Here is a 16,284-nt window from a genome sequence, read left to right as displayed (position 1 = left end):
ATGTGTGTGTATTCAAGGAAAAAAACCATCAAAATGAGCTAACATTAGATGTGGAGTCATGAATTATTTTTTTCTTTTTATCATTTTTCTAAAATGAATTTGCATTGTGAGAAATATGTAAGAAAAATAAAATTATTAAAGTTCTTCATTTTCTACTTTAGTATAAATGCTAACATGTTAGAGAGTGCATCATTTGACCAAACTTATTATACAAATGGGAAAGTCACATTGGAAGCTTGGTTCACATCAGAAACTGTCCAGAAATGAATTATGCATAAAAGATAATGAACTACAACGGGCGTGGTGGGGCACACTTGTAATCCCCGCGCTGGGGAGGCGGAGACAGGAGGATCGCGCAGGTCCCAAGCCAGCCACGCTGGCTTAAGAGACACTGTTTCCAAAAATAAAAAAAAGTATAAAATAGGTCTGGAAGTGTAGCCCGAAAGTAGAAGGGCTTAGGGCTTCCAGAAACCCCAGTACCACCAAAAAAAAAAAAAAAAAAAAAAGATAATGAACTACCCAGAAAGACCAGGTGAAATAAAAACACTTGTGAGTATTGCGCTTCCTTATTAAGCCTAGATATTAATTCAAACAATACTAATTAGGAGCAATTTGTAACGATCAATATGTGTGTAGTACTCTAGCACATAGAAGGGACTTCGTTTTTAAATGCAGTTAATTGAATTCTCACAAAAACTGGGGAAGTTTTGGATGTAAGCCCTTACCTTACAGAAAACAAGCAGTCCTTAGTTCTTAGTTCTTTTTAACACCCAGCATTGCCAAGTTTCAGGACTTGCATGAACCTGATGGAGATGACCGAACAAAAAGAAATTATCTATGTTTATCCTTCATTAATAAGACCTCTGTAGTTTCAAAGAATATTGGTCTTAGGAATTGACTTCGTACAGGAGGCTTTCTTCTGTGGGAAAGGTATACAAAATCCTCCAGTTTGGAATGCAGATTATTGCTCTAGAAACCTACACATCTTTAAATACACAAGTTCAAGCTAGAAGATGGAAAGTTATGAGCCATTTAAAATATAATTGCATAAATGGTCTAGTGTATTAATGAGAAACGGGAAGCATCATAATAAAAAGAAAGCAAAGAAGTCAGGATGTAACCAATTCCCATGTTTTTAGTTTCCTCAATCTGCTAGCAACTTCATTTAAAAGTTTACATCTTTTAGTGGAAAAATTAATTTCTCTTTCACAAGTTCCACTCACATTTTGTTGCTAATAAAACCAAGGATGTAAATACTATTAAGTACAAAACAGCCTGCTGCATAATTGTTTCAAAGCAATTACAGATTATATCGAGCCATTCGTGGAGCAGAAACAGTTTTTTCCAAGACACCAGCTCCCTGTACCTTGAAATTTTATTAGTCTAAGAATTTCATGCACCATATGTTAGAATATGAGACTAGCTGCAATTGAACAAACAACTTTCTGATATATAAGTGAATGATAACCTGATTTTAAATGTGTTTATCTAATGAGATAGTAACTGTAATTTACAACACATATAAAAACCCCCACTGTTACTCCTGGTGCACCTTTTGGCTAAATAGGGTGATGCAGGGAGATATGCTAATGACGATCGTCTTGGTTTTTACCAAGTCAGTAATAAAATTTGCATTTGATATTGTGCACAGTAAACTGGGTTATTAGCCTTGAAAATGAGTCTCATAAAATTTAAATATAGGCTTAAATCATATTAACTGTCCTGTAGGTTTTCTGAGAGGCTTTAAAGCATTGTGTTACTTCCATAGTGCAGGGAATACAGATGTTGTGTGCCTTCAAGGTGGCCCCCAAAAGGATACAAACAAGAGCTTGAGAGATGCCCAAGAAAGCATCTCTGATTGTGTTTCCAGCTCTGAGGCCTGACCTGGGTCAAGTACCTGTAGATCAAGGAGGCTGGAGAAGGTGGGTGTTTCCATAGAAACTATCCAAGTAGCTTCTAGCTAAAGCTTTGGCCAGGCTGGCCAATCAGTTCCAGCACAAAAATGCTTGGACAACCACCTTATGAGACTGTGAACATCGCCCCAAATCCCATGGCTTTAGGATGCAGGAAAATTGACAGCTGTGAAATACCATTTTTTTATCCTAATTGAAGACTTTAAACGTGCAAATTAAAGAATAAAAAACCTAATGGACACAATTTCTCCAGGAACTTCTGATTTCAGTGTCCTGCTTCTCAGATCACTCCGTAACTAGGTTAGATCCTCCACTCAGATACCCTGGGCACATGTTGCAAAGTAGTTTTGCAGGACCTCACCATCATCCCAATGACAGTACTTCATCCCTGAGCCAAAGCCTCAGTCCAGTCATCACTCAAACAAGACATGAGGACTCTTGGATGTGTAAGTACCCAGGCCAAAACCGACTCCCAAGTCATACTGTGGATGTCTCTACTTCTAACTCCAGGATTTCATCAGAAGGCCAAGACTCATTATTTAAAAATTTTCTACCCAGCCATAAGTGCCAGCCTTTACATAATCTGTTTTCCTTGATTACTACCAAGAGCTAAGCTCCCCTTAAATATATAACCCTCTTCTATCCTAAACCAACTTCCTTCTCCTCTCTTCTCTCCCCAGATTATCTATTCTACCTGGTGGGACTCTTGCTCCATAGGGAACAGGTCCATATATATTCTCAAGTTCCCCCCGATGCTTCTCTGCCCCTAGCCTTGAAAGAACTCTGTCTTGCCCCTGTAAATAACAGTGACCTGGGACCTCTCAAGGACAAGCTGCTCATCTCCCCCAGCCCCATATTCTATACTGAAAAAGGGATGGGACTGTCCATCTCTTTCAGATTCAGAATCTTCTATCCTTATGTGAAAATTCTTGCTCAAATACACTGTCTATACCACTACTTCTTACCCATCCTTTTTGCTAACATTCATTCTTTTTCCCCTTTTCAATAAAGATTTAACTCCTCAAAGCTTTAAAGGCTCAAAGCTTTCTTCTCCACTTTTCAATTTATGAAGGAGGCTCATTTAAAACCCTAATAGCAGCCTGGCACAGTGGCACATATCTGTAATCTCAGTACTTGGAAGCTGAGACAGAAGGATCACAGGTTTGGAGACAGCCTCAGCAATTTAGAGAGACTCTCAACAACTTAGCAAGACACTATTTCAGAAATAAAAGGATGAGGAGGCGAGTACGGTGGTGCTCCCTTGTAATCCCAGTACTTGGGAGGCTGAGACAGGAGGATCGCGCAGATTCAAAGTCAGCCTCAGCAACTTAGTGAGACCCCATTTCCAAATAAAATATAAAATAGGTCTGGGAGTGTAGCCTGGAGGTAGAAAGCCCTTGGGTTCTATCCCCAATACCACAAAACTTTAAAAAAAAAATTTTTTTTTTGAAGTTTGAGGTTGTAGCTCAGAGGTAGAATATCCCTGGGTCCAATCCCTAGTAAATAAATAAATAAAACCCTAATGTTCAGAATCTTGTCCTCTGTGCTAGAGACTCACATCCTACACCCTCAGACTTCAAACTACATTCCTGTGGACACAACATGGACCTGTAATAATTCAGGAAGTCTGCTCTCTGATCACACCCCAGTGACCTATTTCCTATCTCTTATTGCCTCTTTAAGACCTTTAGTTCTCCGAGCATCTAGGTTCTCCCCATAGAGAGGCCCTCCTGGCTTAACTTCCTTCTTAACACTCTAGCACTCTTCCCTACCCACTTAACTTAAACTCAAGGCCACTAATGTCCTGCGTGCTGCTAACTCCAAGGCACACATTCCCATCTACTTCCAACTCGCCTTGCTCAGCAGCATCTATCTTCCTGGGGTGCGATCTAAAAATTCCTCCTCCTGTGGCATCTCAGGCACTTCCTTTTCCTGTTGCGCCTCCAAGCTCTCTAACTGTTCAGGTGATTTGGCTGGGCGCAGTGGCACAAGCCTGTAATTCCTGGAACTCAGGAGGCCTCAGGAGGCCAAGGCAGGAGAATCACAAGCTAGAGACTAACCTAGGCAACTTAGTGAGACTCTGTCTCACTAAATTTTAAAAAGGGCTGGTTGTGTGGTTATGTGGTAGAGTACCACTGATTTCAGTCTCCAGTACCATACACACACACACACACACACACACACACACACACACACACACTGCTGTGATTTACAGAACAGTATGAATATTAACCAAACACTCATTAATTAATGTTGTTTACCTATTACCTGTAATTGAAATACCTATCAGTGGCATAAGAAAAAAAGAAGTTACACAAAGATGGAAACCTTGTCTTTTATCATCAATTTACTATCCTTTAACACAATTAATTTTTTAAAAATTAATTCAGTATGCCGGGTGTGGTGGCGCACGCGTGTAATCCCCGCGCTTGGGAGGCTGAGACAGGAAGATCGCACAGGTTCAAAGCCAGCCTCAGCTACTTAGTGAGACTTTCAACAACTTAGTGAGACCTTGTTTCTAATAAAATATAAAATAGGTCTGGGAGTATAGCCTGGAGGTAGAAAGCCTCTGAGTTCCACCCCCAGTGCCACCAAAAAAAAAAAAAAAGTCATGATATTAAGGCAGGCTGGGCATGGTGGCGCACGCTTGTAATCCCTGCACTTGGGAGGCAGAGACAGGAGGATCGCGCTGGTTCAAAGCCAGCCTCTCTGGCTGGCTTAAGAGACCCTGTTACCAAATAAAAATATAAAATGCGTCTGGGAGTGTAGCCCGGAGGTAGAAGGGTTTCCAGAAACCCCAGTACCACACACACACAAAAAAATTAATTCAGTGAACAAATGCTTACAGTATGCTCTGCCTTTCCCTCTTTTGGAGCTGTAGGATAGCTCATATGTAAAAATTTCAGGGGAAGGGAAAGTTGGTTGATTTCAGTCCAGAATTCTGGTATCACTAATCATTTCCCCAACTAGAGTAGAAGATGTGAAGCTACAATCACATCTCACCGGCTCCTGGGTCCCCTGTAGTCTCTTCTGTTTTGCTCTGTCAGGTAAGTTAGTTCTTTCCTCCTCATAGTCAGAACAGAAAAGATTTTTTATAAAAAGGTCTTGGCAGTTGTTCTTCCCTTTTGACATAAGTGTAGTCCAAATCGCGTGACAGAACCCTCTACTCAAGCTGTAGTTTCTAAAGGCTCAGGATGGAGTAGAAAGAAGTAAAAACAAGTCAGAAAACTTAGGATCTGAGAGCAAGAATATTTTGAGAGACTCCTACAATCCCTAAGCACCACATAGAGTGTCCTTTATCTCATCCCTCTAAGTCTGTAGATGTTATAAGCCCCACCTCTATGGGCCTCTATTCTTCACAGGCTAACAATCAACTGTAAGGAGAAGTGGCTGAAGTTGACTCTGCCCACACATCAGCTTCATACACCTAACAAAAACATTTCTATCTAAGTAGCCCCTGTCTGTGTGTAGTGTGTGTCTGTGTAGCAGAGGGAAAAGGAGGGAACAAAGTTTTTCATTTTTTTAACTAACAAAATGGAAAAGACCTTAATCTTCCTTTGACAAAGAAAAAAAAAGAATATTTTACTGAAAAACATTAAAATGTGTTCACAAGCTATCTTTTTAATATATTTTATATGATTATGTATTTCTCAAATAATAGGAGAAAATTTATTTTTCTTCGGTAGAAAGAGGAGAACACTTTAAAAAATCTTAGACAGGGCTCTCTGCTCTTCCCCATTCAATAGACAGCCACATCTTCCAGTGATGGCCGGCCACATCCCCGAGACACTGTGGTGAAGGTTGGAGTGAACAGATTTGATGGCATTGGGCACCTGATCACCAAGGCTGCTTTTGACTCTGGTGAGGTGGATATTGTCGCCATCAATGGCCCTTTTATTGACCTTTACGACCTGGTCTACTTGTTTCAGTACGATTCTACCCAAGGCAAATTCAATGGCACCATCAAGGCTGAGAACAGAAAGCTCATCACCAATGGGAAGTCCATCTCCATCTTCCAGAACCATGGAGCACTGCTGGTACTGAGTATTCCATGGAGTCCACTACTAGAGTCCTCACTGCCATGGAGAAGCCGTGGTGTGTTTGAAGGGTGGTGCTAAAAGGGTCATTATCCCCATCTCTTCTGCTGATGCTTGCATGTTCATGATGTATATGAACCATGAGAAATATGACAGCTCCTTCAAGATCTTCTGCAATGCCTCCTTCCCCACCAACTGCTTGGCCCTGCTGGCTAAGGCCATCCACGACATCTTTGGCCTTGAAGGAGGGACTAAGGACCACGGTCCAGGTGATCACTGCCACTCAAAGAACTGTGGACAGCCCCTCTGGAAAACTGTGGCGTGACAGCCAGGGGGCTGTCCAGAACATCATCCCTATGTCCACCAGTGGTGCCAAGGCTGTGGACAAGGTCATCCTCAAGCTAGACAGGAGGCTCACTGGCATGGCCTTTTGTTTGCCCACTCCCAATTGTCAGTCAGGGATCTGACCTGCCACCTGGATAAAGCTGCCAAAAATGACGACATCAAGAAGGTGGTGAAGCAGGTATCCCGGGGACACCTCAAGGGCATTCTGGGCTACACCGAGAACCAGGCTGTCTCCTGCGACTTTGGCAGTGACACCCACTCTTCCACTTTGATGCTGGGCTTTCACTGCCACTTTATCAAGCTCATTTCCTGGTATGACAACAAATTCAGCTACAGCAACAGGGTAGTGAACCTCATGGTCCACATGGCCTCCAAGGAGTAAGAGCCCCTGGACCACCAGCCCAGCAAGAACATAAGAGGAGAGAGGTACTCAGCTGCTGAGAAGTCCCCACACCAACTCTGTCTCCCAACACATTGAGAATATCTCTTCCTCCTAGTTTCCATCCCAGACTGCCTGAAGAAGGGGGAGAGGCTTTGAGAGCCTTACTGTCATGTATTACCACTAAAGTTCATTGCACCCAGCCCCAAAAAATTGTAGCATGGGAACCCAGATTTCTAGTTTTTCCAACAAACTATGCCTACCAACAAACATTGTACAAACTACTGGGGCAGCATCAATAATGACAGCCATTGGTCTATTAGTTACTTCTAATTTTCTGTGTGAGGGCCCTTCACCCACTGGCAACCACAACCTAAGAGTGATTATCATAGGGAATTTTCCTGAATAATGATATTTGAGGTGTGCTGAGTGCCATTGCTTCTCCACTCTGTATAGTATTTACTTAAGTGCATTTTACAGAGTCCAGTGCATATGTAACAGAAAGCAAATATTTTGTGTCAACAGATTCAAGTGACAGCTGCCTCTGAAAAGGACATTGCATATATATTTATTTCATTCAGATCCTACACCAATCAACTGCTATGCACATCGGCACACAGAGTGACTTCATTTAGTTAGGCTGCCAGCCAGTCTTGAGGGAACAATGTCCTTACCAAACACGCCTGTGACTGTTGTATTACAAATTAAGCTGGGAAGCCAAGTGCATCGAACAACATTGCTGAAGGCTCCTGGGTCCAGGGCCACACTTTGGGAAGTACTTATTTTTGTCCCTAAAACATACCCCTATTTTTTATTCATTCATTGTTATTCCTTCTTGCACTGATTCTGAGTTCCCTGAACATGTGCCAAGTTGAGCCTGAAGTTTTCAAAGTTTGGGGAGTCTTTGCTGGTCAACCTAAAGGAAATGTTTAAGTTCATACTTAGCTTTTTTTCTACTGTACCTCTTTTTTTTTAACCCAAAGGAGTTTTCAAAAATGTCTATAAGTTAACAGACTCGTTCCATTGCTAAATGGGTGTGCTCTGGTTATCAAGTAATGCTAAACAAAGCCATGGCTCTCATTCAGCGTTTTACTTGTGGATTGATGAAAATTTAAAGATTTTTGAGCCAAACCAATGAGTGATAGTCTGCATTTTATTTTCCTCTTTCCTTATTGTGACCTTTTATTTGGGAGCATTGATTGCTTTCTGCCATTTGTTTAATGATTTTGACGTCATCCCTTTGGGCATCAGACTGGAGTAATAAAAGGAACAAAAAGTCACATTGCTCTATTTCTGGTGCTATAAACAAAATTGCATGAAATCTAAGGCCAAAAGCAAGTATTTGAAAATGCAAATTCATTTTAGAAGGGAAAATAAATTTTAGAAAATCTGCTATGTTGTTTCCAATTTGTACCCACATTCCATTTAGCTCTATAGGAAAAGAGCAGGAAGAGAAGTCGACAACAGCCAGCAACTGCTTCATGGCCAGTTAGCCAGGGTGTCCTGTCCTGTGTGCACCGACTCCCAGACACAGAGATTTGTTAGCGCAGCCTGTGCCGCAAGCAGATGAGCTGCTCTGGTAAAGGAATTAAACCTCAGTATAGACAAGATAGACAAGACAACCCACTTATTCTAAGACCACTTCTACAGATACCACTGTTTTGTTCATTGGATTTCTCTGAGGATGGTTTCTACCATGGTTCCTCCAAGTGATTGATGTGTAAGCAGCCACTGAGCTAGACTCATGTCCAAGGCACAGAGGGTATTATCACCAGGCAGATTTGCATGTTGTCATATTCTGGCTTTTCTATTTTTTAGTACTGGGGATACATACTCGTATATGCTTGAGAAGTATTCTACCTACCATTGACTTAAATCCCAGTTTTTCTTCCTTTCCCTTTCTTTCTTTCCTTCTTTCTTTCTTTCTTTCTTTCTTTCTTTCTTTCTTTTTTTCTTTCTTTCTTTCTTCCTTCCTTCCTTCCTTCCTTTCTTTCTTTCTTTTCTTCCTTCTTTCTTCTTCCTTTCTTTTCTTCTTTCTTTTCTTCTTTCTTTCTTCCTTCCTTTCTTCTTTCTTTTCTTTCTTTTGTTCTTTTTAATGTTTTTGTCCTCAAATCTGCCATCCTCCTGTCTTAGCCTCCCAAGTAGTAGAATTGCAGGCGCACATCACCACACCCAGCTCTTTCAATTTCTTGTAAGCACATTTTTGCACAACATTCCATTGAGAACAATCTTTCTTCCCCACACAAGGAATTTTCTGTAACATTTATGCAAAAACTGGGCCAGCCAGTACAGTCCAAGGAGAGGCTTCCTTTGATGACCTGAGGCAAACTTTCGGGGGGGTCTCATTTTAATACTCTTGAAATCAAAAGTATACCTTGACCACAAAGGACAGCCACCTCATAGGATGGAAGCAGTGACTTCTCAGATTATTCAGCAAGTCACCCTTAGAGTTGAGGTTGCCAAAATTGTTTTTTAGATGTCTTCAAGGATGTTAAGCTGTCTTAGAGGCCAAAATAAACATCCCCTTTATAAAAATAACCACACATGACCATGTGAGAAAATACATTTCAGTAAGCATGTGCATTTAAATGCACAGCTTCTTCCAGTGGATAAGCCACTTCCAAGTAGAGCTGCCTCCCACAGTTCTCAAGAGGTAGAACAGTGTTTATCTTGTCTGCTAAGAATTAAGGGTCCCAGAGAAGACATATGATTGGCCCAAACCTACCTATTAAAATACAAGCTTTTTATTCTAAGCATAGCAAGCGCTAAAGCCTGCCAATTGTAGGAAGGAGTCTTCAGTTCTACCTCCACTCCTTTCTGTGTGTGTGTGTGTGTGTGTGTGTGTGTGTGTGTGTGTGTGTGCATGCGTGCGCGTGCGCGCGCATGCATGTCTGTGACTCAGCCAGCAGGATATGGCTGGGGGTGGGTCCCTGGGAGTGCGACCTTGGGGATTATTTAAAGGGTTCCTTCTCCCTCTGCTCTTTCTCTCTTGCTTTCTGCTTCTGGCATCCATGACATGAGAACAGCCCATGTTCTTGCTCTCTCTCTTTCTGCCACCATGCCCTGAGATTCTCGGTTCCTAGCCTTTAATAGAGTGAATCCAGAACCATAAAGAAATCAATTTTCTTTCCTTTAAGTTACATGATCAATCTTTTAGATTATAGCTGCAAGAATGCTGATAGAACACAGGTATTTAACATTTAAGGCAGAATTAGTGCCCTGGGCAGTGGGGAGCCCTGGAAGGTTTCCTGAAAGCTGGCCTCAACATTAGAGGTCAATTAGTTTCCTGAATATCAGCACCCCATGAGCGTTCCCTCCTTTTAGCTGCATGTTTGTCTCCTGACCTAAACAGTTTGCTTTTGTTTTTTGTTTTTGTGGTACTGGGGTGGTATGAACCCAAGGGTATTTTACCTCAGAGTTATACACACCCAGCCCAGTGCACAGGTTTGTGCACTGGGCTCACACCTGTGATTCTTCTGTCTCAGCCTTCCAAGGACTGGGATTACAGGCATGTTCCATCATGACCTGCCCTCACTAGCAATTTTAATGCTAGACTCTTCTGTCAATTCTGATCATTAAGCCCCATTTCTGTCATCTTGTCAAAAAATTTTTTGAATTGGAGGACACTGGAGTCCTTTAATAAACAAAAATTGGAAGCTGAGATCTAGCTCAGTGGTAGAGTGCTTGTCTAACATGTGTGAGGCCCCAGGTTCCATCCCCAGCACTGTAAATAAATACAAAATTTAAAAATCAACAAAAATCTGAGGGATTTTGCCAGAAGGATGATGATGATCGTCATTAACTTGGCAATAAAATTAAAGATAGAAAATGGAAACAGGAAGTACTATTATGTGCATATAGGAAAAAGGAAATGAAAAGGAAAGAAAACCTAAGAAGAGAGTGGGGATTGGTAGGAAGCACTGCAAAGCAGAGCTAGAAGGATTGGAGGACATATGGCGACCGAGAGGACAGTGGTACTAACGGCCCCGTATTAAGCAATTGCTAGGTACCACGCACTTGGCTGGACACTGTAGAGCAGGGCTGGTGGCTTCCTGTCCTCACCTCCCTCTGCCATCATGCAGTCCCTGTGAAGCACCCGTCCCAGTAGTTTAAATGCTGATGGACGTGGAGTCGCCTTCTGGTTTTTATCTACTTAGACTCTATAATGGTCGACACTCTTGGCTACTGTCTGCTTCTTAAAATTCTTCTCCCCAACCCTTTTGCTTTCCTGACTTCTCTGGGGACTTGCCACTGTTCTTTCTGGTTCTTCTTTGTGACCTCTTTCTCCTTCACTATCAATGCCAGTCAGAGGTGTCCCTGGCCCTCACTGCATCTCAGGTCACACACTTGGCTTCGGTAGCTCTACCCACAATGACCTCCACCCTCAGCATCGCAGAGAATTCCCGGGCCAGCCCACTCAGCTCATGCAGCAGTCTATTTGCTAAACAGACTCACTTGCAAGCCCTTCAAGTTCAGTATGGTCCAAAGGAAATTAAGTACCTTTCCCTTTAAATTTGTTCTGACTCCTGTATTCTCAGAATGTTAGCACCATCCACCGAGTTGCCCAATCCAGTCATTTGTCAGCCACTTTAATTCTCCCCTTCCTATCCTCTTCCTCCAGTATCTGGTCACCAAAGTCTGACAATTCTCCTGCATTGTGGTGGTTTCCTCTCCTCTTCTGGGACCACTCTTCAAAATTCCTCATCTGGAAGATGCAATGACTTATCCTCTGACTTCAGCCTTAGTCCCTTCTCACCCTCCATAATGCCTTCACTTCCTTTCCCTACACAAAATCCCTCCATATAGGGGATTGAGGTGTTGTCCAGTGGTAGAGCACCTGTCTAGCACATGTTAACCTGTGTTTTATCACACACACACACACACACACACACACACACACACACACACACACCTCAATGTCTCTACAAAAAACACAAAGTAGGATTCAAGTTCACTGATTTATCACGTAAGGCCCTTCATGACTGGCCGCTGGTGACCTCTTTATTCTCTCATTTTTCATACAAGCTTTCTTCTTTGCTACCAAATCCCAAGTGTGTTTAAATCCTAGGACAAGTTAAATACTTTCATATATATTTCATGTTTCCTCTCTGCCTTAAAATTTCCTTTTTTCTCCATCTCAGAACTTAACTCAAATTTTTCATTCTCTAGGAAGTCTTCCTTGACCTTTTACCTGATAACACATCCTGCTTATGTGTTCCCACAACTCCATATGTGGTATTTGTGGGACAACCATAATTGCTAGTCAACTCATATGTCTCCTCTATCAACTATTGAGAGACCATGATTTGCAGATTTGTACTTTCCTAGGAGTATTCATATCTGCCCTTGGGCTGGTCTGTAATGCATGCACTTGTGTGTGCACATGTGTGCGAGCGCGCGCGCGCGCGCGCGTGTGTGTGTGTGTGTGTGTGTGTGTGTGTGTGTCTACATGTGTGGTGCAGAGAGAGATGGAGAGGAGAGAAGGGGAGGAGGAGAAGAAGGAGGAGGAGAAGGAAATTGAGAGGGAGAAAAGGAGGAGAAAGAAAGTCTTCTTTTTTCACTAAAAAGAGAAGGCTGGCATAAAGATGGCTGTGCTTGTGGATAGCCTTGTTGGCGTAGCTTGGAGCCAAAGGTTGGGAGAGAATTCATCAGTTCTAATTTTCTTAGTAAAATACAAAATGAAGCTATCTTCTGGGTAGGAAGCTGGAGGAACGTGATAAGCTCTGGAAATGGTTATGGTAGGAGGAGGGAGCTGTCGATTCAGGACCTTCAAAAGCCTTCTGGGCAGTGTCCAAGGCCTGGCTGAGTTTGCAGGCCCTGGATTCACAGTGGCTCCAGTACCATGCTTTTCTACAGTACTTGTTCTGGGTCCTCACTGTGACCAAAACTTCTTTCTGTATTGTTCTGCAAGACCTCTGTAGCATGTTTGTGAATCTAGACCCAACAGAGATTAGTCAAAAATTTTCCCTATAGAGTTTTCAAATTGCTTTACCTACCCTTTGGAACAAGATGCCCTTGAACTTTGCAGCCTCTGGGGACTGGCTTCTGGGCCTCCTTAGGGCTCTTTCAGAGTACGGAACACCCATATTGGTTGAGCAACACTGACTGGTCACATCCTGGAACAAATGTCCCAGCTGTGACCTTCTACTTATGAACTTAGAGCCACTACCTGCCTGACTTTGAACAGTCTTTCCAAATGACTGTGACTTCCATTTAGAAGGTGTGTTGAGACCAAAACGGAAAGAGCCCAACCTAAAATGACCACCAATTCCACCAAAATTAGCCATTAAAAATGTAAGCAGCCGGCCCGTGTGTTCCCCATCTCTCTAAGAGAGTTGGCCCCGTAACAGTTGGTGCTTAGCGCCACATCCCTTTATGATGGCTGTGTAAGGTCACAGAGAGCCATACACAAGAGGATCCCAAAGAAACTGAACCTGGAATTTTTCTGCTTCCTCAAAGTTAGGATCTGGAAAGAAATTGCTCTGTTTTATTGGCTTGTCTCAGTGAGGAGATCGCCACCTCTCTTGAATTGCATCTAATAGTTTTCCACTAAAATATTCATTGACCTCCTCTCAGGGGCATTGAGTCCTCAACCATGCCTGAGAGTCGATTTGTAAGGAGTGCTGCTAGACAGAGCACTACCCACGGGGAGATCCGTAACAGTTAAAGATGTTTGGCGCAACGTAGGCAACAGAACTGGAAATCTTATCACTCAGAGCTCTGGAACTGACCTTTGCCTTGTCAAAGGGGGCGAAACCTGCAGGTTTTTCTACACATACATGTAGATTTGAAAAGGCACAGAAGGTAGTGAAGATGCTCATGGAGAAAAAGCCTCGAAATTACTACAACTAATATAGAGAGGCCGTTCTTAAAGGAGAAGCAGAGGCTGGAGGATTTTAGCTCACGCCCACTCTCTCTTTTTTCCTCACCTCCTGCCCTGTGGGCTGGGATGGCCACACAGAGAATTATTCTTTAAAAACTCAAGGCCCAAAGCTGCCTCTCCCGGCAGGTTCACAATGGATGGACGTGGTCCTCACCCCAGAGCAGCACTTACAGCATCCCCACTTTCCCTGCAGTCCAGTTTGGAGCTGCCAGCAGGGGGTTAATCTGAACCCTGATGTACACAATACTAGAGGCATCCGCAGCAGAAGAGGCGTACAGTTGCTGCATAGGCACATTTGGCCCAGGTTTCCAAAGAGGCAGTAGCTGTTACTGCAGAGAGCGCGCTGCCTGCCACTGCTGGACCATTAGTATGGAAATGAGGCATGTGTGTGACAGGTGGCCTTACAACCAACACAATTAACTTTCTCCATTAGCTGCCACTCTGACAAAACAGATGCAGCATCAATAAGTGCCCCCCTCCCCTACAGGAAAGGAACAACACATTGCAAACCCCTTATTTATAAGAAGGAGCAGTATAATTTCTTCTGTACACACGAAGTGGATGGAGCTGGAGTTTGCTTTTCTCTTATTCTTGTGCTTGTTTTTTTTTTAATATTTGCCTCACATTAATATTGCAATGGCCCCATGGGTTGATCAGGGCTCTAGAGGTTTTCAAAAAGCGAGGCATCAGAGAAGAAGGAAGAGTGAAGTTAGAAAACTCAAATGGGATTCTTTGCTTTAGAATGAAAATACGCCAAGAATTATCTGACTTCGCTGTGATGGGGGAGGTTGCAGTTTCCCTGCAAGGTCTCCCCAGCAGTATCAATAGTAGTAATTAACAGAATCATAGAAATTGGAATCTTGAAGAACTTTGTGGATCAACAGTAAATGTTAAAAGTTAAATGGAAACACAATTTGCTTTGTGGATCAACAGTAAATGTTGAAAGTTAAATGGAAATACAATTTGCTTCTGAGGAAAAAAATTGCCTTTGGAAATTTTCTCTGTTTTTTAATATGGATAACAAAGATTTACTAAGGATAACATACAACTTGGGACTTTCTGGATTCTGGAGTCATGAAAATGTCTTAAAAGTGACATATTTTTTCTGATTATGTTTACGTCTTTTATCTTGATAGATAACTTGGTGCTTGTCTGATGTTTTATTTTTTACTTATTTAATTTTTTGTGGTACTAGGGATGGAACACAGGGGCGTGCTACCTCCGAGATACATCCCCAACCCTAGTTTTTATTCTTCATTTTGAAACAGGGTCCCACTGGGTTGCAAAGGGCCTCACTAAGTAGCTGAGGCTGTCCTCGAACCGTGATCCTCCTGTCTCAGCCTCCCAAATGCTGGGATTACAAGTGTGTGCCACCATGCCCTGATTGTCTGATGTTTTAAAGTACCTTCAGAGATAGAACTTTATTTCAGCAGAAACAAAATAAAACTAACAATTTTGCTGTCACTTAAAATAATACAAATATGAATATTTTACATTGTGGACCATTGCATATTCAAAGGGAGAAATTTGTTTCCCCCTAAATTATCCCATAAAAGATGTAAAACTTGTGCTATAAATTTCTTTTCAAATCTACAATATCTATTATCTATCCCTCTGCTGTTACTGGTGTCACATGTACTAGACTAATCCATTAGAAAAAACACTTTTTATTCACTTCAATGGAAGTTCACTATTGTTTTTTGCTGTATATTCTGAGACCTCCTTGTAGAAGTTTGAAGGTGAAAAAGCACATCAACTGTCTTTGGCTCAGATGTCGGGAAAGGCCAGGAGGTGGCTCTTGCTTTCTACTGTGAACTGCCCCAGAATATGGAAATAGAGGTGATGGTTAGGATCATGAGGGGGTGAGCCAGTATCACCCTCCCTCACTGCCCCTCCTCATGTCTCCTTCAGTTAATTATAAGTATAAAATCATATCTGTGGGATGGTTAAGAGGAGAAATCCATGATATATGTAAGATGATTGGTTTGTTTTAATGTTCAATGTGTAAACGATTTTGGAAGAGGGGTGGCCGAATGTCAGACACTGGACTTTACAAATGGTCAGCACCTCAACCATCAGCTCTTCCTGAACCAGCTCAAGTCACTCTTACCATCTCTGACACCCAGGGCATTTTTGCAGGACTAAGCTGTTTACTACTGAGGTAGTTAGCTTTTTCAAGAAGAAAAACATCCTATAAATGCCGAATAAATTACCCTCAAAGCCACAGGTCAGTGGTTTTCAATTTTTGCTGCACAATAGAGTCAATTTCCTGGGAAGCTTTTTTTTTTTTTACAGAGTTTTATTTAGGAAAGTAGAAAATACATATTCAAGGGAGAATGTGGGCTCCCTCAAGGAGAAAAATCTTTGAGGGGACTTTTATGCAGGGTAGGCAGGAGATAGTATATGAGGATAACCTCAGTCATGTAGTCTCAGATGTTTTTAGGGTCCTGAGGCTAACCACCGTGGAGTCCTGTACATTATAAGTATAGGACTCTGTATCATATCTCAAAATATTTTATCTGATATCAAAATATCTGTCTTTTAACAGTGCACAGGGCAACTATGATTTATTTTATTTTATATTTTGGTTAGGTTTTTTTTAAAATTTATTTTTATTGGTGCATTGTAATCATATATCACATTGGAATACAAGACTTGAGAGGATATACAAGCACACATCATCCAATTAACCCTCATCCAGCCCCCATCCCATTCCCCTCCCCCACC

The 16,284-nt window shown here is 42.1% G+C and overlaps 1 pseudogene across 1 annotated transcript; it reads left to right on the top strand.

Annotated features, from left to right (window-relative positions):
• Positions 1-1,836: 1,836 nt before the first annotated feature.
• LOC308266112 (glyceraldehyde-3-phosphate dehydrogenase-like) lies at positions 1,837-6,677 on the top strand (annotated as a pseudogene). Its single transcript has 3 exons — positions 1,837-1,922; positions 4,884-4,960; positions 5,629-6,677. The product of its transcript is annotated as a glyceraldehyde-3-phosphate dehydrogenase-like (transcript).
• The last annotated feature ends 9,607 nt before the right edge of the window (positions 6,678-16,284 follow it).

This window comes from Muscardinus avellanarius (assembly GCF_963383645.1).
Source record: "Muscardinus avellanarius genome assembly, chromosome: 8".
In the NCBI taxonomy this organism is placed as follows: domain Eukaryota; kingdom Metazoa; phylum Chordata; class Mammalia; order Rodentia; family Gliridae; genus Muscardinus; species Muscardinus avellanarius.
The sequence above is the reverse complement of the archived record's forward strand: the minus strand, read 5'-3'. Positions and strand labels throughout refer to the sequence as shown.